Raw genomic sequence first — 18,963 nt, forward strand, 5'->3', positions numbered from 1 at the left:
AGGCTTCAAAATATGGAAATGCTGGCACAAGCTGAAGTATGATGAAATTGTACTAAGTGAAACAAGCCAATCACAAAAAGGGAAATGATTCCACTTATATGGGATACCTAAAATTGGCACCTTCATACACACAGAAAGTAAAATGTGTTGCTGGGAAGAGCTTCCTGTTTAAAAAGGCAGCCCCTGCTCCCTCCAGCCCAGAGGTCAGTGTTGGATGGTGATGTGGGGAAGAGAACTCAGAAGTCTCGGGTCCATGGCTAAGAAAAGGGAAGAGGGTGAAAAGGTAGAACTGGGGACTGAGAGAATGTGAGGGGAGCTGGGTGAGGACCAGACAGCATGGTGGTTACAGAGGGAACCCACTAGACTCCTGTTGTCCTATCCCACTGAGCACACATACACAGTGCCACTTGAGAAGGCTTTACTCTATTAAAAGATGGGCCAAATAATTAAACAGGACTTTAGGATGACAGGATTACCCTGAGCAGAAATTACCTTACACACACAGAGCACTGACAACCCACACTAGGGAAGACGGGTCTGTCTGTGACTTCATATACTGGGATAACTACACTATCATTCCAGAGGAAGGCCCAAGACAATAAGATTGTCTGGGGTAGGGATGCTTGAATCAGCTTCAGGGCTTTGTAAAGCAAGAGTTCTACCAATGAGCTACACCCCTACCTAGTGGTTTTCAAGAGTATGAAGACACTGCAGATGTTTTTCCTCAGCCCCACACCTCCCTGAAAATACTTGGAATTAATAGCTGCTCCATCCTCTTCTCATGCTCCTGAGGAATGTCCTAAAAACCACAGGACATCAGAGAAACAGGAGTTTTCAACCACAGGCCAGCCACCACATTGACTGCCTTCTGCAGAAAATTTCCAGAAACAAGTTCAACAGCAGGGGCCAACAAAATGAACAAGGGGCCTCAGCAGGCTACCCCATCCTCTGAGTAACATAAGACTTAGCAGCCTTTGTACCCAGGCCTGTGGATGCTTTGCACCAAATGACCATCCAGCCCAGGCTTTGTTCATCCTACCAATCTTCACCATCAACCTTTTCTATACACAGCATACTTCACGTTATACAAGATCTAACAGAACTTAATACACACGGAGGATTCAACATGGCCAGTTGTAGGACAGCCTAATCCAAAGACTTACCATCAACCACTATGAGGCCACACCATTACCTCAGGATTTCAAGTCCCCCTGACTGTGGAATTACTTGAATTCCTTGTCACCTCCGCCACCAAATAGTCATGTCAGGAAAGGGGGGAAGGGCACATCCATCCATATTCCTAACAAAGATAGCTGAATGTACATGGGTTTCTAATATTTTAAACTAAAGGCTCTGAAACTGACAAAACCAAAATCAAAAATCTCCAGCTCTTGGAGGAGGAAGGCAGACAGTAAGATCAGGAGATCTGGTAGGGCCAGTGTGAAGTATGTCCGCAAAGCATCTGAGTTGTCACAGAAACCTCACACATTCCCAAAGGACTTGGAGAGCCCTGCTCAGCTTGGCTGCACAGAGAGCTAATCCAGGGCTCAGATGAGACTCTCCACTTTGGCCCGATACTTCTGATCGTTATTCCAATACGCCTGGTTCTCTGTTTGACCCTGGGAAAGTTACAGCTCCTGGATCCACACTTTGAACTTTGGCGAACTTCTTTTCTTCTCAACAGTTCTAGTTTTAACAACACCCGACCCAAATCAAGCTTGTAACTGAATGTTACTACTCCTGTGGTGACTTTGTTTCCACAGTTCACAGTTAGGACTTTCCTAAAGTGAGTTAGGCTACAAGACCAAAGAGACTGAATTAAACGTAAACCTGCTGCAACCTGAATCAGACTGCGCGGCGGGAAGGAGCTAGCCTTCCAGCCATGCTTCCTCAAGTCTAAAGCCCGGGGAGTTCTCTTACAGCGCCTCAACTCCTGGTGCCCTGGTGACAAAAGTCTGCCAGGAGAAACCGTGGGCTTCAGCGGGACCTCGCACAATGGTGCATCCTAGACTGTTCAACGCGCTACTGCAGCGGGATGCTCCACACGCACAGGCCCCCAGGCTGAGAGGGTCCTGCCGACTCCTGCACCACTCGGACACCACCCGAGCAACCAAGTGTGCTAGCAACGCGTCCCCGCCTCAGTCAAATCCTTCCCCGGAGGGCTTTTTTCCTAATGCATGACAGCAGCCCTGCTTAGGGGCGGGTTCTCCCATCCTTTAGTGGAAAGCACCCACATCTAAAGAAAAACAAAACAAAAAGAAGCCTTCCGCGTCGAGCCTGACACCTAGGTCTCAGCTATCCAGAATCCCAGGCGTGCGCTCAAACTTGCGCCCCCGCGGCCCGCGCTCCCGGGTGGCGTGGCGGGACGGACGGCGCAGGCCTCAGGAGCCTGGAGCCCCGAGGTCGGCGGGCTCCGTCGTCCTCGCCTGCACCGCTTCCCTTCCCAGGAACACACGGAGCGGGAACGGCGGGCCAAGCGCTCCCTAAGAAGCTATTCCCGATGGGCCGTGGGCACGCGCGACACGCTGTCACCGCCCGCGGACTCCCGCGGGAAGCCCCAGGCCGGCTCGGGCCGCCCCTCGGGGCCGCGGACCCCGCCGCCATCTTCCTGCCTCGCAGCCCCCCGGCCCTCGCCGGCCCGCGCGCCCCCGCCGGCCCGCGCGCCCCCGCCGGCCCGCGCGCGCGCGCGCGCCGCGCTCCGTGAGCGACGGTTAGGCGCGCGCCTCGAGCGGGCCCAAGCGCGGAGAGGCCCTGCCGCCTTCCAGAAATTTCCGCGCCCCTGAACCCACATAGGAAAACAAGCCGGGCGCGCCCCCGCGCCGCGGCCGCAGCGCCCCCTCCCCCCGTCCTCGGCGCTCCCCTCCCCCCCCCCCGCCCCCGCCCCCGCCCCCGCCCCGGGCGCGGGTCAAGTGCGGGCCCCGGGCACCGCCCGCTCGCCCGACCACCCGCCCGGCCCGCGGCGGAAGAGGCAGCGGCGGAGGCGGCGGCAGCGGCGGCCTCGGCCGGTGTGATTGATAGGGACGGCGGCGGCGAGAGCGGCGGCGGCGGCGGCGGAGCGGTTGAGTGACAGCTTACCTGGGTGCCAATCTTCATCACACTGACAAGCGGCTGCAGCAATCGGGACCCGCAGTGCCGCGCCCGCGTCCAACCGTCACGCCGACGCTGGGCCACGCGACACAGCCTCGCTCAATGGGAGGAGGGCGACGCCGACGCGCGCCGCATCAATATTCACCGCGGGGGCGGGGCCTGCCGGCCCCGGGCCCCGCCCCCGCCCAGCGCGGCGGCGGGCCCAGGGCGGGGCGGCGGCGAGCGGGGGCGAGGCAGGGGGCGGGGCGGGCCCAGGAGGGGCGGGGCAGAAGCCGGTCCCGCCCCGCCGCGCTCCTTCAGCCAGGCCCCACCCAGCGGCCCAGCCCCACCGCCAGGAGCTGCCTGCCCCGCCCCAGAGGCAGAGCTTACCATCTCATGACTATGCAGGAGGCGTGGCCCAAAGCGCCACAGACCACGCCCCCTCTGCACCCGCCTCCGCTTTCGGAGAGAGCTTTGCCGAGCCGGGTGGAACCATCTGCAGCTCTGGCGGGGAGTGCGGGTTGTACCATCTGAAGACCTGCGACTCTGGGCGGGCTCCAGCCCTTCTCCCCCGTGCAGCGCCTAGCAGTCCAGATTCTGGAGCTGGGTACAGGCGCGGGAATCCGCGGGTGGTACACTTTTGAGGTCTGAGTGCCTGGGGTGTCTGACCCAGTGCTGTCTCCTGAGCGCTCCGCTACACACCGACCGTGAAGTCTGGGAAGTGGCTGCAGACTGGCCTCTGTTCCGCTCCGCCTCCCTTCTTGGGGACTCAAGTGGACCCGAGCTCCAGACAAATAATTTGCCCTTTCTAGGAGAACTGGAAAATGCCATCTGCATCAGCGTACCCACGGGTTCCGTGGCTTCACTGAAAGACGTAAAGACAGAGATAGGGAGGCCCTCAGTTTGCCTGGCTTGTCTAGGTTCACTCATTTTATGCCGTGGCCGCTCGTGTATGTAATCAGTGCTTCTCATCCACGCACAGTTTAAAGAAAGTGGTTCAGATGGCCCCACACTCCTCAGGAGGAACCTTGTACACCAGGACTGGTGGCTGGGAGAGACCTGAGGTAGACTCAGCATGCACAGCTCAGAGGACTTGTGTCTTCAGGAATCCACAGACACTAGGAAGCCGGAGTGTTGCATTCTTTGTAGCTACAGTTCAATTTATGGGACCCATGTGGAAGGAGAGAACCAACTACCAATACATATGTGTGTTATGCATACACATTTACACACAGTAACAATAATACAATTTGAGAAAAATGAGTTTTGGGGACTGAAGATGTATCACTCAGTTGATAAGGGTGCTTGTCTAGCATACACAAAGCCCTAGGTTGGATCCCCATATACATACACAACACAGAATACACATACACAAAGTCCTAGGTGACATGCTTGTCATCCCAGCTCAGGTGGAAGCAGGGGGGTCAGAAGTTCAAAGTTATCCTTGGACGGGGTGGTGGTGGTGCTCCCCTTTAATCCCAGCATTCAGGAGGCAGAGCCAGGCAGATTTCTGTGAGTTCGAGGCCAGCCTCTACAGAGTGAGATCCATCTCGGACAGGCACCAAAACTACACAGAGAAACCATGTTTCGAAAAACCAAAAATAAATAAATAAATAAATCATCGGCTACATACTGAATTCCTGGCCAGCATACATGGGACCATGTCTCAAAACAAAAAGTTACTAAGAAGTTCAAGGGTTCAACAAGAGAAGGTGTCCTGATTCGCTTTCTGTCACTGTGGTAAAAACACTGACGGAAACACCTAGGAGAGGAAAGCTCTTATTTGGCTTACATTTCCACATTATGGCCTGTCACTGAGAGAAGTCAAGGCAGGAGCACAAAGGATCAGCTGCTTGCTGACTTGCTCTCTTGCTTGTTCAGCTTGCTTTCTTATACAACCCAGCACTACCTGCCCAGTCAACACCCACAATGATCTGTACCCTCCCACATCAATCAGCAATTAAGAAAATGTCTCACAGATATGCCCAAGGCAAATCTGATGAAGGCAGGTCTTCCTTTGAGGTGTTGGCTTCCCAGGTGACTCCAGTTTGTCAAGATGACAAAAACCAACCAGCACAGAAGGTGCAAGCCCTCACAAACAGGGTCCTGTGGAATGGCCATGGCTGGTGTCCGAGGAAGAGGTATAGCAGCCTCACCTCATCCTGGCATTGGTGGAGATTTTCAGTTCTCTTCCATCCAGCCCATTGGAGCAGTTGAGTTTGTCAGGAAGATCTAGGTGCGTGGTCACCCAAATGCAAACTGCTGTCTCAGAATCCAGAGCCAGCTAAGTCCCCTTACCCCAATCTGGCTTCAGAGTTCAGGGATCTAGTCTTCTGGCCTTTTCTGCCATTCATTTCCTTGTGAGAAAAGGAAAAATCTCTTGTTTACTCTGCAAGTGTGACCCACCCATCAGGGGAGAAGAGACTCTCACATGGGGGCCCTGGCTTCTCTCACAACTGTGAGACCACACGGGACCTCTTCCTAGAGCTGAGATCCATGGTGGCTTCCAAGGAAAAGAATATTAAACATTTAACTCTTTACCATCCAGTCTGTATCTTTGCAATGCCTTTTAAAGCTTCATTATTAGGGGCTGGAGAGAAGGCTCCATGGTTAAAAACAGAGGCAGATCACCTGTGACTCCAGCTCCAAGGGAATCCTACATCCTCTCTGGCATCTGTGGGTACATACAGAAACACATGTATACCTACACATAAATAAAAATAAATTATTTTAAAAGCTTCGTCACTATTTTCCTGAGGACCATGTTTCAGGGCATGAAATTAAAAACCACACACACAATAATTGTTTGAGGAATTTAAGAGTGGAATTTTTTCCCATTTTTACATTACTGGATGCAACTTGCGGGGTTAAGGGAATGATCTTGGGACTTAAGTTTGAAACCTGCTTTTCCCACTCCGGAAGCACCTGGCCGTGACCTCACTTTGGCTGGCACACCTTCATCATTGCTCTCCTAAAAATTCATCGTGTCTCTCTTTTTATTCATCCTGTTTCTGATTTTATCCCAACTGTCATTTACAGAAAAGAGGATGTTAGTCGTCTGAGTTTAGATGCTTGCAGTGTACACAAGTCTGCAGGTGTAACAGGGGACAGGAGGGACCAGAGAGCCACCAGGCACACTGGGCAGTAGAGGGTTGACTAGAATGGGGCCAGACAGGTGTTCCATGCAAAAGCAAAGGAAGGGCAGAATTGACAAAGATGGCAGCTTGAGATTGAGCTCTCCCTCTGGCCCAGCCAGGGCTCAGGCTTGCAGGGGACCTCACAGAAAGAGGATACAGTCCCTGACGGACAAGGTTTCTGTGTGCTTATCAGCCCAGTGCATGGAATCAGCAACAGCCATGCACACAGCCAGCCCTGCTGTTCCATGTGGACTAGAGGTGGACTTTGAGTGTCCTTCAGGGGTCTGGGTATCTGGAAGTAGAGTTATGATGTATGTGTAGAGATTGTTGTGGTATAGGGTACCTGTAATCCGATCTCCTCAGGAGGCTGAGTCTGGAGGATTGGGAGTTCAGAGCCAGCCTGAGTGATTTATCAACACACACATCCATCTCAAAATCAACCATCTAGGTTTGGTGTTTGGTATCTGTAGTCCTAGCTCTTGTGGAGGTGGAAGCAGGAAGACCAGAGTTCAAGAACATCCTTGGCTGTATAGTGAGTTCCAGGCCAGCCAGCCAGGCCTATATGAGTCCCTGATTCCAAAAAATGAAAAAGACAAAACTCAAATCAATCAATCACCTAGGATCTGTACATTCCATTGGAGCTGTTTATTTTTATCTTTGTGTGTGTAATGTGTAGTATATAAGGGTATATGTTTGTGTGCACATGTATGCATGTACGTGTGTGTGTGTGTGTGTGTGTGTGTGTGTGTGTGTGTGTGTGTAGACCAGGGGCCAACATTGAATGTCTTCTTCCCCAGTCACTCTCCACCTTATTTTGTGAGACAAAGTCTCTCCCTGAACCTATAGAAAAACCTACAATTCAGCTAGATAGGCTGGGCCAGCAAGTCTCAGGGAACCCACTGTCTCTACCTCCCCAGTTCTGGGATTATAGGTGTGTAAAGGATCTTGGGACTTTTCACATGAGTGGCGAGGATCATGCTGGTATTGCTACTGCTTTACCATCTCTCAGGTTCCTAAAGTGTTTCTTTAGCTCCAAGTCCCTTTATACAGGTATACTAGTTTCCTAGGGACACCATAACCACCAAGTGATTTACTGCCTGAAGAGACCAGAAGAGCCTTGAGGTTCAGGCAGGGCCAACTCAGATGCACACCCACAAGGCTCTGTGGGAAGGTCTCCTCACAGCGCTATACCTTCCCTCAAGGTTTTGGCAGTGGGAGGTAAAGATCCCCAGGTGTTTTAAACTGTGCTCACCTTTGCTTGTACGTTTCCTGTGTGTTCAGCATCCAAGCTCCTCCTCCTCCTTTGTGAAAACACAGGCCAGACTGGATCAGTGCCCACGTAAGGATTTCATTTTAACTTGGTGATGGGTACTATTGAGAATTACCCTGACCGTGTCTTCCTTACCCCTATGAGCCATTTACTAGGCACTTTCATATATGACCTGAATCATTGTGACTGTTGGGGAAGCTTTGGGAATGCATTGTTGAACATAGCAGACCACTGCTCATGCCAGCCCTAAAGCTAAAATTATTATTATCAGAGTGCATCTGAGACCTATAGAGGAGATCCCTCTGTCTGCTCACCTCAAGCCCCACCAGTGTAAACCATTGGTAAATACACTGACTTATGACTGTCCTCTGTTCATGTAACCTCGTCCACAGTGGGCCATGCCGTTCATTGTGGTCTGAATCTGTGTCCCTGGGTCACTGTTCTCAGATTTGACTCGAACTGCCTCTTAATTCTTTTTAGAATGACAGCTACGTTTCTCATCAACAATAACCCAAAATGTACAGTTTGGCTTCGTCCTGGTTCCTAGCACCTTGTTTCTCATCAACAGTAACCCAAAGTGTTCATTTCGGCTTCATCCTGGTTCCTAGCACCTTTGTAGTTTCCTGGGTAACAGGCACTGGGAATCGTTTCTTGTTATCTTAGTAAAGGTTACTATTGCTGTGATGAAATACCATGACGAAAACAAGATGGGGAGGAAGAGTTTATTTGGCTTATACTTCCATATCACAGTTCATCATCAAAGGAAGTCAGGACAGGAACTCAAGCAGCGCAGGAACCTGGAGGCAGGAACTAATGCAGAGGCCATGGAGCTTACTGGCTTGCTCTCCATGGGTTGCTCAGCCTGCTTTCTTATGGCACCACCCAGAATGGGCTGGGCCCTCCCCCAGCAATCACTACTTAAGAAAAAGCGCTGGGCAGTGATGGCGCAAGCCTTTCATCCCAGCAGGGGGCGGGGTGGGGAGGAGGGGGCAGCCTTCTGAGTTCAAGGCCAGCCTGGTCTACAGAGTGAGATCCAGGACGGGCACCAAAACTACACAGAGAAACCCTGGGGGGGGGGGAGGGGGGAGGGGACAACAACAACTAAAAAATGCCTTACAGGCTTACCTACAGCCTGGTCTTATGGAGGCATTTTCTTAATTGAGGCTCCCTCCCCTCGGATGACTTTAGCTTGTGTCAAGTTGATTTAAAACTATCCACTTGTTCTTATCCTTGGCCTCTGGCCCTGGTTCCTGACACAGAGCCCTTGACTTCACCCTTGAGATTTGCTGGGAGATAGGAGCATCTTCTGTCTTAAGAAGGCAACTCTTGGTGGCTCATAAATGTGGGAAGACCACCAAAAAGACCAACTCTGATTAGGAGCCTAGGGCTTTCTGCCCCCTCCTCCTCTGAGGAGGAAATGTAGTGGTTTGAATAAGATGTCCCCCATAGTCTCTGCATATAAGGTTTTGCATGGACACAGAGCTACAGGGCTCTTCATGGACACAGAGCTACAGGGCTCTTCATGGACACAGAGCTACAGGGCTCTGCATGGACACAGAGCTACAGGGCTCTGCATGGACACAGAGCTACAGGGCTCTGCATGGACACAGAGCTACAGGGCTCTGCATGGACACAGAGCTACAGGGCTCTGCATGGACACAGAGCTACAGGGCTCTTCATGGACACAGAGCTACAGGGTTCTGCATCGACACAGAGCTACAAGGTTCTGGCTTCCATGGTTCCTGGTTTTATTCTGACAGCTTGAAGCTCTGGATGATTTCCAGATCCAAAACTTTTGTCCCACTACCTGCCCCCAAACAGCTGTGCCCATGGCATAGCATCATACAGCCCTAGGGTCACCCAGGCCCCTTAGATGCAGGGCCAGAAGCTGGCTACTGATACCCATGCTGCTCAGTGTGGAGGCAGGGTGGTTACACCGTGGGTTAGACAGACCCAGTCCCCCAGGCCACAAGTGTCCATGCTGCACTGTGCCCGAGGCCGCCACCCACCCTGCTTCCTTGCAAGCAGCAGCAACTCATGTAGCCAGATGTGGCTTCAGCTTCTGTTTGGAGTGGGCCAGCTTCCAAAGCAGATCCACAGATTCGAGGGATGCCAACATTCTGTAAAGTGTGGTTTTTGTCCTGGGTCAGGGTCTTGCAATGTGGCCCAGGCTAGCCTTCAACTTGGCAATCTTTCTGCTCCGGTCTCCTTAATGTTGGGATGACAGAGGTGACCCTCCAGACCCAGCTGTGCCTAGCTCAGTCTGACAAAGGAGCCAACATGCTGAGTGAAGAAGATTCTTCCTGTTGTTTGCTATGAAGATTGATTCATTTTAAGTGTTTCTCAAAGCCCTCTGGCTTCTTTCCCATAATGCAGCAAGTGGAGGATTCCCTTCCTTTTGAAGACTGAAGGCTATCCCAATGTGTTAGGCCAGCCATCAGCCTTGGGGTATTTGGGTGGCTTCCAAATTTTTGCAAGTGAGAATAGGGCTTCTCTGAACATGGGTGTGCAGAGAGCTCTTTGAAATCCTGCTTTCAGTTTTGGGGGTACTGACTCCCAAACTGGAAGTGTGGAATTGCTGGGTCCCATTTTAAGTGCCTTTAAAAAAGATTTTTGGGGTTGGGGATTTAGCTCACTGGTAAAGCACTTGCCTAGCAAGTGCAAGGCCCTGGGTTCAATCCTCAGCTCAAAAAAAAAAAGCAAAGAAGAAAAGATTTTGTTTTGAAGTATGTATATGTGTATGGGGGTGGGGGTGGTGTACAAGATCACAGGGATCCAAGGAAGTTCTCCCCGGAGCTGGAGTGACTGGAGGCTGTGAGCCACTTGGTATGGGTCTTGTGGAACAGCAGTACACGCTAGCTCTCTAGCCCTTTTACGCTGTCTGTTTGCCTTTTGAACAAGGTCTCGTGTTTCCCAGGCTGGTCTTGAACTGCTCTTGTAGCTGAGATTGGCCCTGCACCCAGCTCCAGGACATTGGGGTGACAGGTGTGTGTCACCACACCCTGTCTCATCAATCCATGTTTAATCTCTGGAGCAGCCACCGCCCTGTTTTCCACAGCAGCTGTGCAGTTCTGTGTCCCCACCAGCTGCATGAGGGCTCTAGTCTCTGCACTTCCTCCCGGCATTTCTCCCTCTGCACACCAGTCTCTCTCTCTCTCTCTCTCTCTCTCTCTCTCTCTCTCTCTTCTCTTCTCTTCTCTTTCTCTCTTCCTCTCCTCTCTCTCTTCTCTCCTTCCTCTCCCTTCTCTCTTTCCTCCCTCCCTCTCTTTCTTTCTCTTTTTCGTCTCTCCCCCTCCTCTCTTTCTCTCTCCTCTCTCTGTCTCTGTCTCTCTCTCCTCCCCCTCCATATGACCATGCCAACAATGGATATGAAGCACCATCACTGGTTTCTAAAATCAATTCCATTCTACTTTGCTGCTAAACTTTCTCTGTCCCCGCTCCACCTTCTGAGAATTTTGAGAAGTCCAGATGATGACATGGAATTGCTAAACACAAAGAGTTAAGAAGATTGAAATCCCCCGAGTTGGGGATAGGACCGGCTGGTCTGTTTACACTACCGAACACTCCCGGCTTTAGCCTGAGCTGTCTCTCTTCCCAGCTAACTGGCTTCCGGCTCAGGCAAGCATACAGTCCAAAAACCGAAACAGAACTAAAAACAAAAACAAAAACAAAAAAAATAATAATAAAAATTTTAAAAAAAAACCTAGTCTGTGCCACTTTTGATAACCTAAACATTTAAGAAAAGATTTCCCCAAACAAAGGACAATGAGGAGGGTGACATTGTTCAACATATTTGCAAATCCCTTCAACATCTGGCTTAATCGAGGACAGCCAGATTGCCCCTATCTGCTTCCACATTCAGCGAGTCATGATTTATAACTCGGGCTGATGTGCATGGAGAATGAGGCCTCACAGACAGGTCTGTAGCCAGGATGCAATCGAGGATTTAGGTGGCCTTTGCAGATAACATGACACTGTGCCAAACTCCATGTGGCTGTTTCTGGCAGGGCTGGGCCATTGGCAGTAGACTTAGATACAGTTGGGGATGGCACATCAATGAACTAAAAGCCACTGCTGCTTGGGGCTTGACTGATAAACACATCACCCATGTGGGATTCTGCAATGGGCCATTTGGAACGCATCAGTTCACGGATTGTGCAGATGCACCAAATGTCGGCCATTTTTACTACATTAAACAAACCCTGGCTGTTAGTACCCCTGCTTGCTTCCTAAGAGTCAGTACCAGAAAGTGACTGAGTTCATGTCACAGATACAAGTTCTCCAGGATTTTAGCTTTTGCTTGAAATTTCAGGTTTTATTCCTCTTAACCAAAGGGCTAGCACTGTCCATGGCTGAAGTCACAGGTCCATTATATTTTCAGTTTGACCATGAACTTTCGGACTCACTGAGTAGCTGGGACCCCAAGTGTGTACACTAGGTCTGATTTTATTGCTTAGTTTAAAGAAATCACCTGCCCAGCGGTCTAGGTATAGAGTGCCTTTTGCACAAGCATGAGGAGCTGAGTTCGAATCCCCAGCATGAGTGTACCAAGCCAGGTGTGGCGGCAAGTGGCTGTGACCCCAGCGCTGGGTGTGTGTGTGGTGGTGGGGATGACAGAGATTCTGAGGGCTGGCTGGTTAGCCAGCCTGGCCAAAATGGAAGCTCCAGGTTAAGTGAGAGCCACTGTCTCAACAAAGAAGCAAAACCCAAGTGGAAAATAAAAGAGGGAAACAGCCAACATCAACCTCTGGTCTCTCCAGACACCCACAGGGGTGAGTGCATCTGGACAGACAAACAGACACACACACACACACACACACACACACACACACACACACACACACGATGAATAAATTAACAACAACAACAAAAGAGAAATCATCTGTTCAATGTCAAGTCTTTTTTTCTAATTTGGGTGTCTGTGCTGTGGAAACTTGATGTCAGGTGTCCCTGTCCCCTTAGTTGTGGGGACAAGATCTCTCACTGACCCTGGAGTTTATAGAATTGGATAGGCTGCCTAGCCAGGGAGCTCCAGGGTCTGCCTCTGTCCACCTCCCCAGCACTGGGGTGACAGATGTGTACTGCCATGCCTGGCTTTCACATGGGTGCTGGGGATCCAGGCTCAGGTCCTCAACAAGCCTTCATCCACTCATCTTTTTCCGTGGTCCCTAATATTCAAGTCTTGAATAACTGAAGTGTGTCAGTCAGTCAGTTGTTCTTTCAAATAAAAAGAGTATTTCAGTGGTGGTGCAAGCCTTTAAGTCTCTTGTCTGATTGAGAAGTCTCTTGTCTGATTGAGATGTTTTTTTTCTCAAGAGCAGTATAACTGGCTTGGACTCCCCCCTGAACCCCACTAGCAGCAGGGAAGATGAACTCACAGCAAGGAATTCGAGAGGCTGGAGCTGAGTTGTAGAGGCAGGAACTGTTGCTCTGATATCTCGGGTTGGTAAATCTTCATCTCAGCACAATTAGGACTGCCAGGAATGAGGGGCAACATGGGAAAGACTCCGCCATGCATTTACACGGTGCAGCCCTTCTATGCCAAGGTGTCACCCACATTGTAGAATGCCTTTGTTCAGGTAGCCTGCCACCTGCTTCTTCATAACTTGTCACCACCTTCCCCAGAGCCCAGGGCACTTTGTGCCAAGCCTCAGTGTGTCCTTCAGGCCAATTCATTCCTCTACAAATCATTGCCTGCCCTCCCCCTTTCTGAAATGCTCTCCAGCCGTTCCCTCTTCCCTCGCCCCTGTAAGAAAAAGGTACTTAAGCTCCAACCATCTGGCCCCTCTCTGACTTTCATATTTTGTATGGCTTCTGTGCACATGTGCATGTCAATCAATCTGTCCACTTTTCTCCCCGTGTTCGGCCTGCTGTCAGTCTCGGTGAGCCCAGTTTGCAAAACTACAGAGGGAAAGCTTGAATTGCGCTGCACCTGCAGACCTCACACTCAACAGCCCCAAGCTCCTTAAAATGAACCTGAGAAGGAAAAAAGGAAGGAAGGACAGGTGGTGGGTGGGTGAATGGATGGATGGATAGATGGGTGGGTGGATGGGCCGATGAATTCATGTTTGGTTGGATGGATGACTGAGTGTGTGCTTAAATGAGTAGATGGACGGATGGATGGATAGAAGAGAGAGAGAGAGAGAGAGAGAGAGAGAGAGAGAGAGAGAGAGTGTGTGTGTGTGTGTGTGTGTGTGTGTGTGTGTGTAGATAGATGTCTCCAGCCCACACATTGTGCTTCTCAGAAGAATACTGCCATTCTAACCCTTCCTATCTCTGTTTGGACTCTCCTATGCTTCACCGACATACTACATCACTGTCTTGTCCCCCACTGTGGACAGTCAAGGACAGTTCTGGATGGCTGTGGTCCTGGCTCGCCACTGACTGCTGGCTCTTCCTAGAGGTAGGTGTAGGAAGGACCAGCCACAGGAAAGGTGCTTTTGAATCCCTGACATCCTGCTTCCCATCTGCTGACGGCAGTGCCTCCAAGGCACTTTCCTCTGCCCACACAGGCAGCAGGAGAGGATCTTGTCCCTCTCAGCCTGGTTGAGGCTTGAAGAGGGTGACAGGAGAGGCAAAGGTGGGAGGGACAGTGGCCACCTGGCTGGTCACAAAGGCCTTTGAAGACTCAAGTGGCCTACTTGGGCTTATCTGAAGAGACTTAACATGAAAGACCGGGGCAGGTGGAGCAAGACAAGACTGACGCTTGGCCTTCCTGTTCCCTGGACCTGCAGAGCTAATCCACAGAAAGAATTGTCAAGCTCAAAGAAAATCCTTCCTTTGTTGGCCGCTTGTCCCCAGCTAGCTCTTCTCATCATGCCAAAGTGAGGACTTGCCATCTGATGCCTGGAGGCATCCAAGTTCAAGGTTTCCGCTTCCCCAGCACAGAGCCAGTGAAGACAAAGAGGGCGGCCTTGTGGGTGGGGCCCCTCAGCGCCCACAGTGCTGCTTCTCTGGCTTCCTGCCTAGGAGAGTAGGCTGCCCTCCTCATCCTTGGCCCCCTTCCACATGAATTATCCATCTACACATTGAGGCCTTTGTGTGTGTGTGTGTGTGTGTGTGTGTGTGTGTGTGTGTGTGTGTGTGTGTATGCAAGTATCAGGCAGCATCAGTGGAAGCCTAACGAATGGAGTAAACATGACAGAATGTTCTTGGAAGTCTACAGCAGAAGCCTCGGGATGCAGCCTGCTCTACAGAGAACAAGGTCAAGACTAGTTTGCAGGCACCCTCACCCTCATCCCTACAAATATTCTTTGTGATCTACTATGCAGGAAGGGAGGGCAGTCTCTCCTCTCTTCCTTTTCAGGTATTTACAAGGGTCCCTATTAGAAAAGGCAAATTAATAAAAGAAAAGCATGCAAAAGTGTCATCTGTATGGCTCCTAGAGTATGAGGAAGGCATTCATGGGTGAGGGAACCCAGAGGTGGTTTAAAAGTGTTCTCGAAAGCCAAGGGAAGGCAGGCTATAATAAGGTGACCCTTATTAAAGCAAGTGTCCAACTCAAGAATTATTGTGCAGATTTAAGTTTCTGGAGAGACATGAAGACAGAGAAGGAAACTTCCTGTACAAAATGATTCTACACTCACTGCCCCCCACCTGTCACCTCCTCCAGAGTGTCTCTGGTATCTCCTAGTCTCAGAATGGCCAGCTTATGCTCATGAGGTGTATTTGGGGTGACATATACTGGTGTCCTATAAATGACTGTCTTCTTGCACCATTCCATATGAACAAGGACCATGAAGTCTTTTTTGTTTGTTTGTTTGTTTGTTTGTTTGTTTGGAGACAGAGTCTCACTGTCTATCCCTGGCTGTCCTGGAACTGGCTTTGTAGACCACACTGACCCCAGACTCAGAGATCCCCTTCTCTCTGCTTCCCAAGTACTGGGATTAAAGGCATGTGCCATCAACCCTGGCTTTAGGACCAATGAAGTCTTAAGCAATAAAGGTCTTTAGAAGACTTAACATTAACAGCTAGATACAACTAATACACAGTTAGTTTAGCACCTGTTAAGCATTTGTGAAAGTTTCCAAAGTCCTTCAAGTAGCATTTGTTACTTAGTCAAAAATTCTCCCAAGGCATCTCCTTGCTCTTATTATCCCAAAACAAAGGATTTGTAAACAAGACAAGTTCCAACCCTTCATCCTGCTCACTGGCTATCCTGACTGGCCAAAGACTCCTGTGTATCAGTTTACAGCTTTGGCTGGCTTGCTTATTTTTGTGATAGGGAGGCATTTTATAATTTTCTTTTTCGCTGGAAAGCTGGCTGTGATGTTGCACACTTGGAACCCCAGCTCTTTGGGGGCTGAGGCAGGAGGATTGAGAACTGGAGGCTAGCTTGGGCTACACAGTGGTTGCCTGGAAACAACAACACGAAATGGGCTGCAGGCACATTTAGGGCAGACTCATATACTCAGGGAAAAGCTGCTGCCCCTTTAAAGGCTGTCCTTGGGCCTTTGTTTCAGCCTTAACTAAGGCTGTTTGGGAGAACTTGTAGGGACTGAACTCTACCTCTGGTGCCATCTTTTTTGAACATACCCTCATGATCTTGAACTCATACACAGGAGTATGCCCCTCTGCAAGGGCTGGTGAGTCTCCCTTATGCAAATGCACACAAGCTCCCTCGTATCTGCCACACACCACTGACCTCTCTCCACTCCTCTGCCTCCTGGCTCTGGCAATGGCTGACTTTCTTCACCAAGAGGTGAACTCATCGCCTGTGTCCCAGAACCGGAGGATAATTTGGTGTGTTTTTTTTCCAGTTTCAGAGAGATTTGTTCCTCTTTTCTTCATGGTCATCGTGTTGTGGAGTAGTGCTATGGTTCCTCATGGTAGAGTGCTGGACTTGGTGTCTCCACTCTTCTAGAAGGTTCTCTGTGTTTTTGGATCACTGTACATACAAGTTTTGCAGGGAGAGAAGGCTACTGGCAGAGGGATAAGGTCTTTTCCTTTCTCGGGGCTGTGTAATAGACTCAAGACACACTCACAGTGTTTTAGAAAGCGCAGGGGTTTCAACGACACCAACAATAACATATTCACAATCACACACCCTGTCTGAAAGTGCAGGCAAGGGGTCATTGCTAATCATCTTTACATGTGTTTATTTAGTTAGTGTGTTGGGGGTTCCTGTACTGAGATGCACATGCCGTGTGGGTTCTGGGGATCCAGCTTAAGTCATCAGGTTTGGTAGTAGATGCCTTCACCTGATGATCCACCATACAGGTTTCAGTTCCTGATTTAGAAAATTTCCCTTTTTAGATTTTTATGTGTCTGAGTGCTTTGCCTGCATGTCTGTATATGCACCACATGCGTGCCTGATGCCTTCAAAGGTCATAAAGAGGGGTTCCTGGAACTGGAGTTAGGAATGGTTGTGAGCCACTACATGGGATCTGGGAACTGAACCCAGGTCCTCTGTAACAGCACTAAGCACTCTTAACTAGCAAGCCGTCTCTCCAGCACCAGTTCTTGATTTTTAAATGGTGGACACATAGTTTCAAAATGCATAGCAATACTCTCCCAGTCTTGACCACTCACTGCCCTTGTCACAGGGTCTGTATTCTGACAGTCACAGTGTCCTACGAGTCCTGGATTTTCTCACTGGCACCCGAATCCCTGCACTCAGCAAACCTGTGCCCTCATTCAAGATGGTGGGAATTAGCCAGCTTCCTCAGGAGCCTCTTTGTATTCAGTGTGTGTACCTGCCTGGGAAGCCAGTGATTTATAAATAAAAAGGTATTATTTATCTCTTATTGGGCTAGAAATGCTATACACATGGAACTCCAGAAATAAATTGCCAGCTGGGAGGCAGCATATCTTTGATATATTTTGGGTTTATGTCCTTCATCACCAATGAGCCCAGATGGGATTCCCATTCCTCATGGTACAAGCAAATCCCCTGCATAGTGGCCTTGGTTTGAAAGCTTTATCTTTGTCCTTTGTATTCATTCTTCCCCAGGGTTCTGATCTATTTCTGTCTCCTCGTCAACGATGCCTCAAGGTGTGATGCAATCATGTTAGGGCCACAGAATAATAATGCAAAGTCTTATTTACGATGCAGCCTTCTCCAAGGAATGAAAGACACCCTGAGAGGACTGTTAGAAGTTAGTGTGGTTTTTGTTCGATGTGTTAGGCAGGGCCAGGTGTTATTACAGTTATTTTTACCTAGTATTTTGGATACTTTGGTATGCATAAAGGTAGGGAGGAGTGTATAATGAACTTATGTGATGAGCATTCAGCTGCAAAATTAAAGTCTGGGGAAACAGCTTAACTGCAGAACACATGCTTAACACCCGTGAGGCCCTCCATTCAATCCCCATCACATATGTACACACACACACACACACACACACACACACACACACACAGAGTGCAAACCTAGTAACATTGTGTCAATCCTATTTCCTATCCACTGCCTTTTCTCCTTAAATTGCTTTATTTATTTATTTATTGTTTATTTGTTTGTTTGTTTTGTCATACACCTAAAGCAAGTACTCTGCCACTAAGTCACATACCCCTAGCCCTTTCTCCTTAGAAGCAAACTCTAGACATTATATTGTTTCACTGCAATATGGGCAAGTATTATTAACTCAATTTTATAGGGAAATAAAGGCATTGACAAGTTAAGAATCTCGCCCAACTGGAGAGATGGCTCAGCGGTTGAGAGCACTGGTTGCTCTTCCAGAGGTCTTGAGTTCGATTCCCAGCAACCACATGGTGGCTCACAACCGTCTACAGTGGGATCTGATGCCCCTCTTCCACCATAAAGGTGCACATGCAGATAGAGCACTCATATACATAAAATAAATAAATAAAATCTTTTGACCGGGTGGTGGTGGTGCACGCCTTTAATCCCAGCACTCGGGAGGCAGAGCCAGGCAGATCTCTGTGAGTTTGAGGCCAGCCTGGGCTACAGAGTGAGTTCCAGGAAAGGTACAAAGCTACACAGAGAAACCCTGTCTCGAAAAACAAAACAAAAACAAATAAACAAACAAAAAAGAATCTCACCCAAAATGATATACAGAGTTTGGGAAAGATAGCCAAAATGTATTTCCCTGAGGCACTCACAGAAGGAAAAGAAATCTGCCCTATATGTATGTACATTAGTTGCCTAGTTAAAGCTACTTCTAGACCCCTACTACAAAATGCAATCATAGTGGCAATGTTGAAACAGGTTAGTTACATGGATTTACTCTGGTCCCTGGTGTTTAAAGACATGAAGAGTTTACTCCCTGAAACTCCCCCAAAGCAGAGTTCTTTAAAGGGTAAATAGGGACTGGGTGTAGTGATGTTCATCTTTAATCCCAACACTCAGGAGGTTGAGGCAGGAGCATTCCTATGAGTTTGAGGCTATGAGGGCTACATAGTGAGGCCTTGTTTTGTTTTGTTTTCTAAAGAGTAACAGGACATCTAAATCAAAAGTCACATTTATGTAAACGGTTGTTGTTGAAAATATTAGTGTGAGCATGTGATCGGCTGGTCACCTGAGACTCGGAG

General features: G+C 49.5%; 1 protein-coding gene across 3 annotated transcripts in view; it reads right to left on the reverse strand.

Moving 5' to 3' along the window:
- Pknox1 (PBX/knotted 1 homeobox 1) overlaps positions 1–3,170 on the reverse strand; it is a 43,118-nt gene extending 39,948 nt beyond the window's left edge. For 2 of the 3 annotated variants that reach the window (XM_036167859.1, XM_036167860.1), the window contains exon 1: positions 3,076–3,169. The gene's annotated coding sequence lies outside the window, so the exon portion shown is untranslated. Of the gene's footprint in view, positions 1–3,075 lie in introns of all 3 variants that reach the window. The other variant, XM_036167861.1, reaches the window with a different exon arrangement.
- Between the last annotated feature and the right edge of the window lie 15,793 nt (positions 3,171–18,963).

This window comes from Onychomys torridus, chromosome 18 (genome assembly GCF_903995425.1).
Source record: "Onychomys torridus chromosome 18, mOncTor1.1, whole genome shotgun sequence".
NCBI lineage: Eukaryota > Metazoa > Chordata > Mammalia > Rodentia > Cricetidae > Onychomys > Onychomys torridus.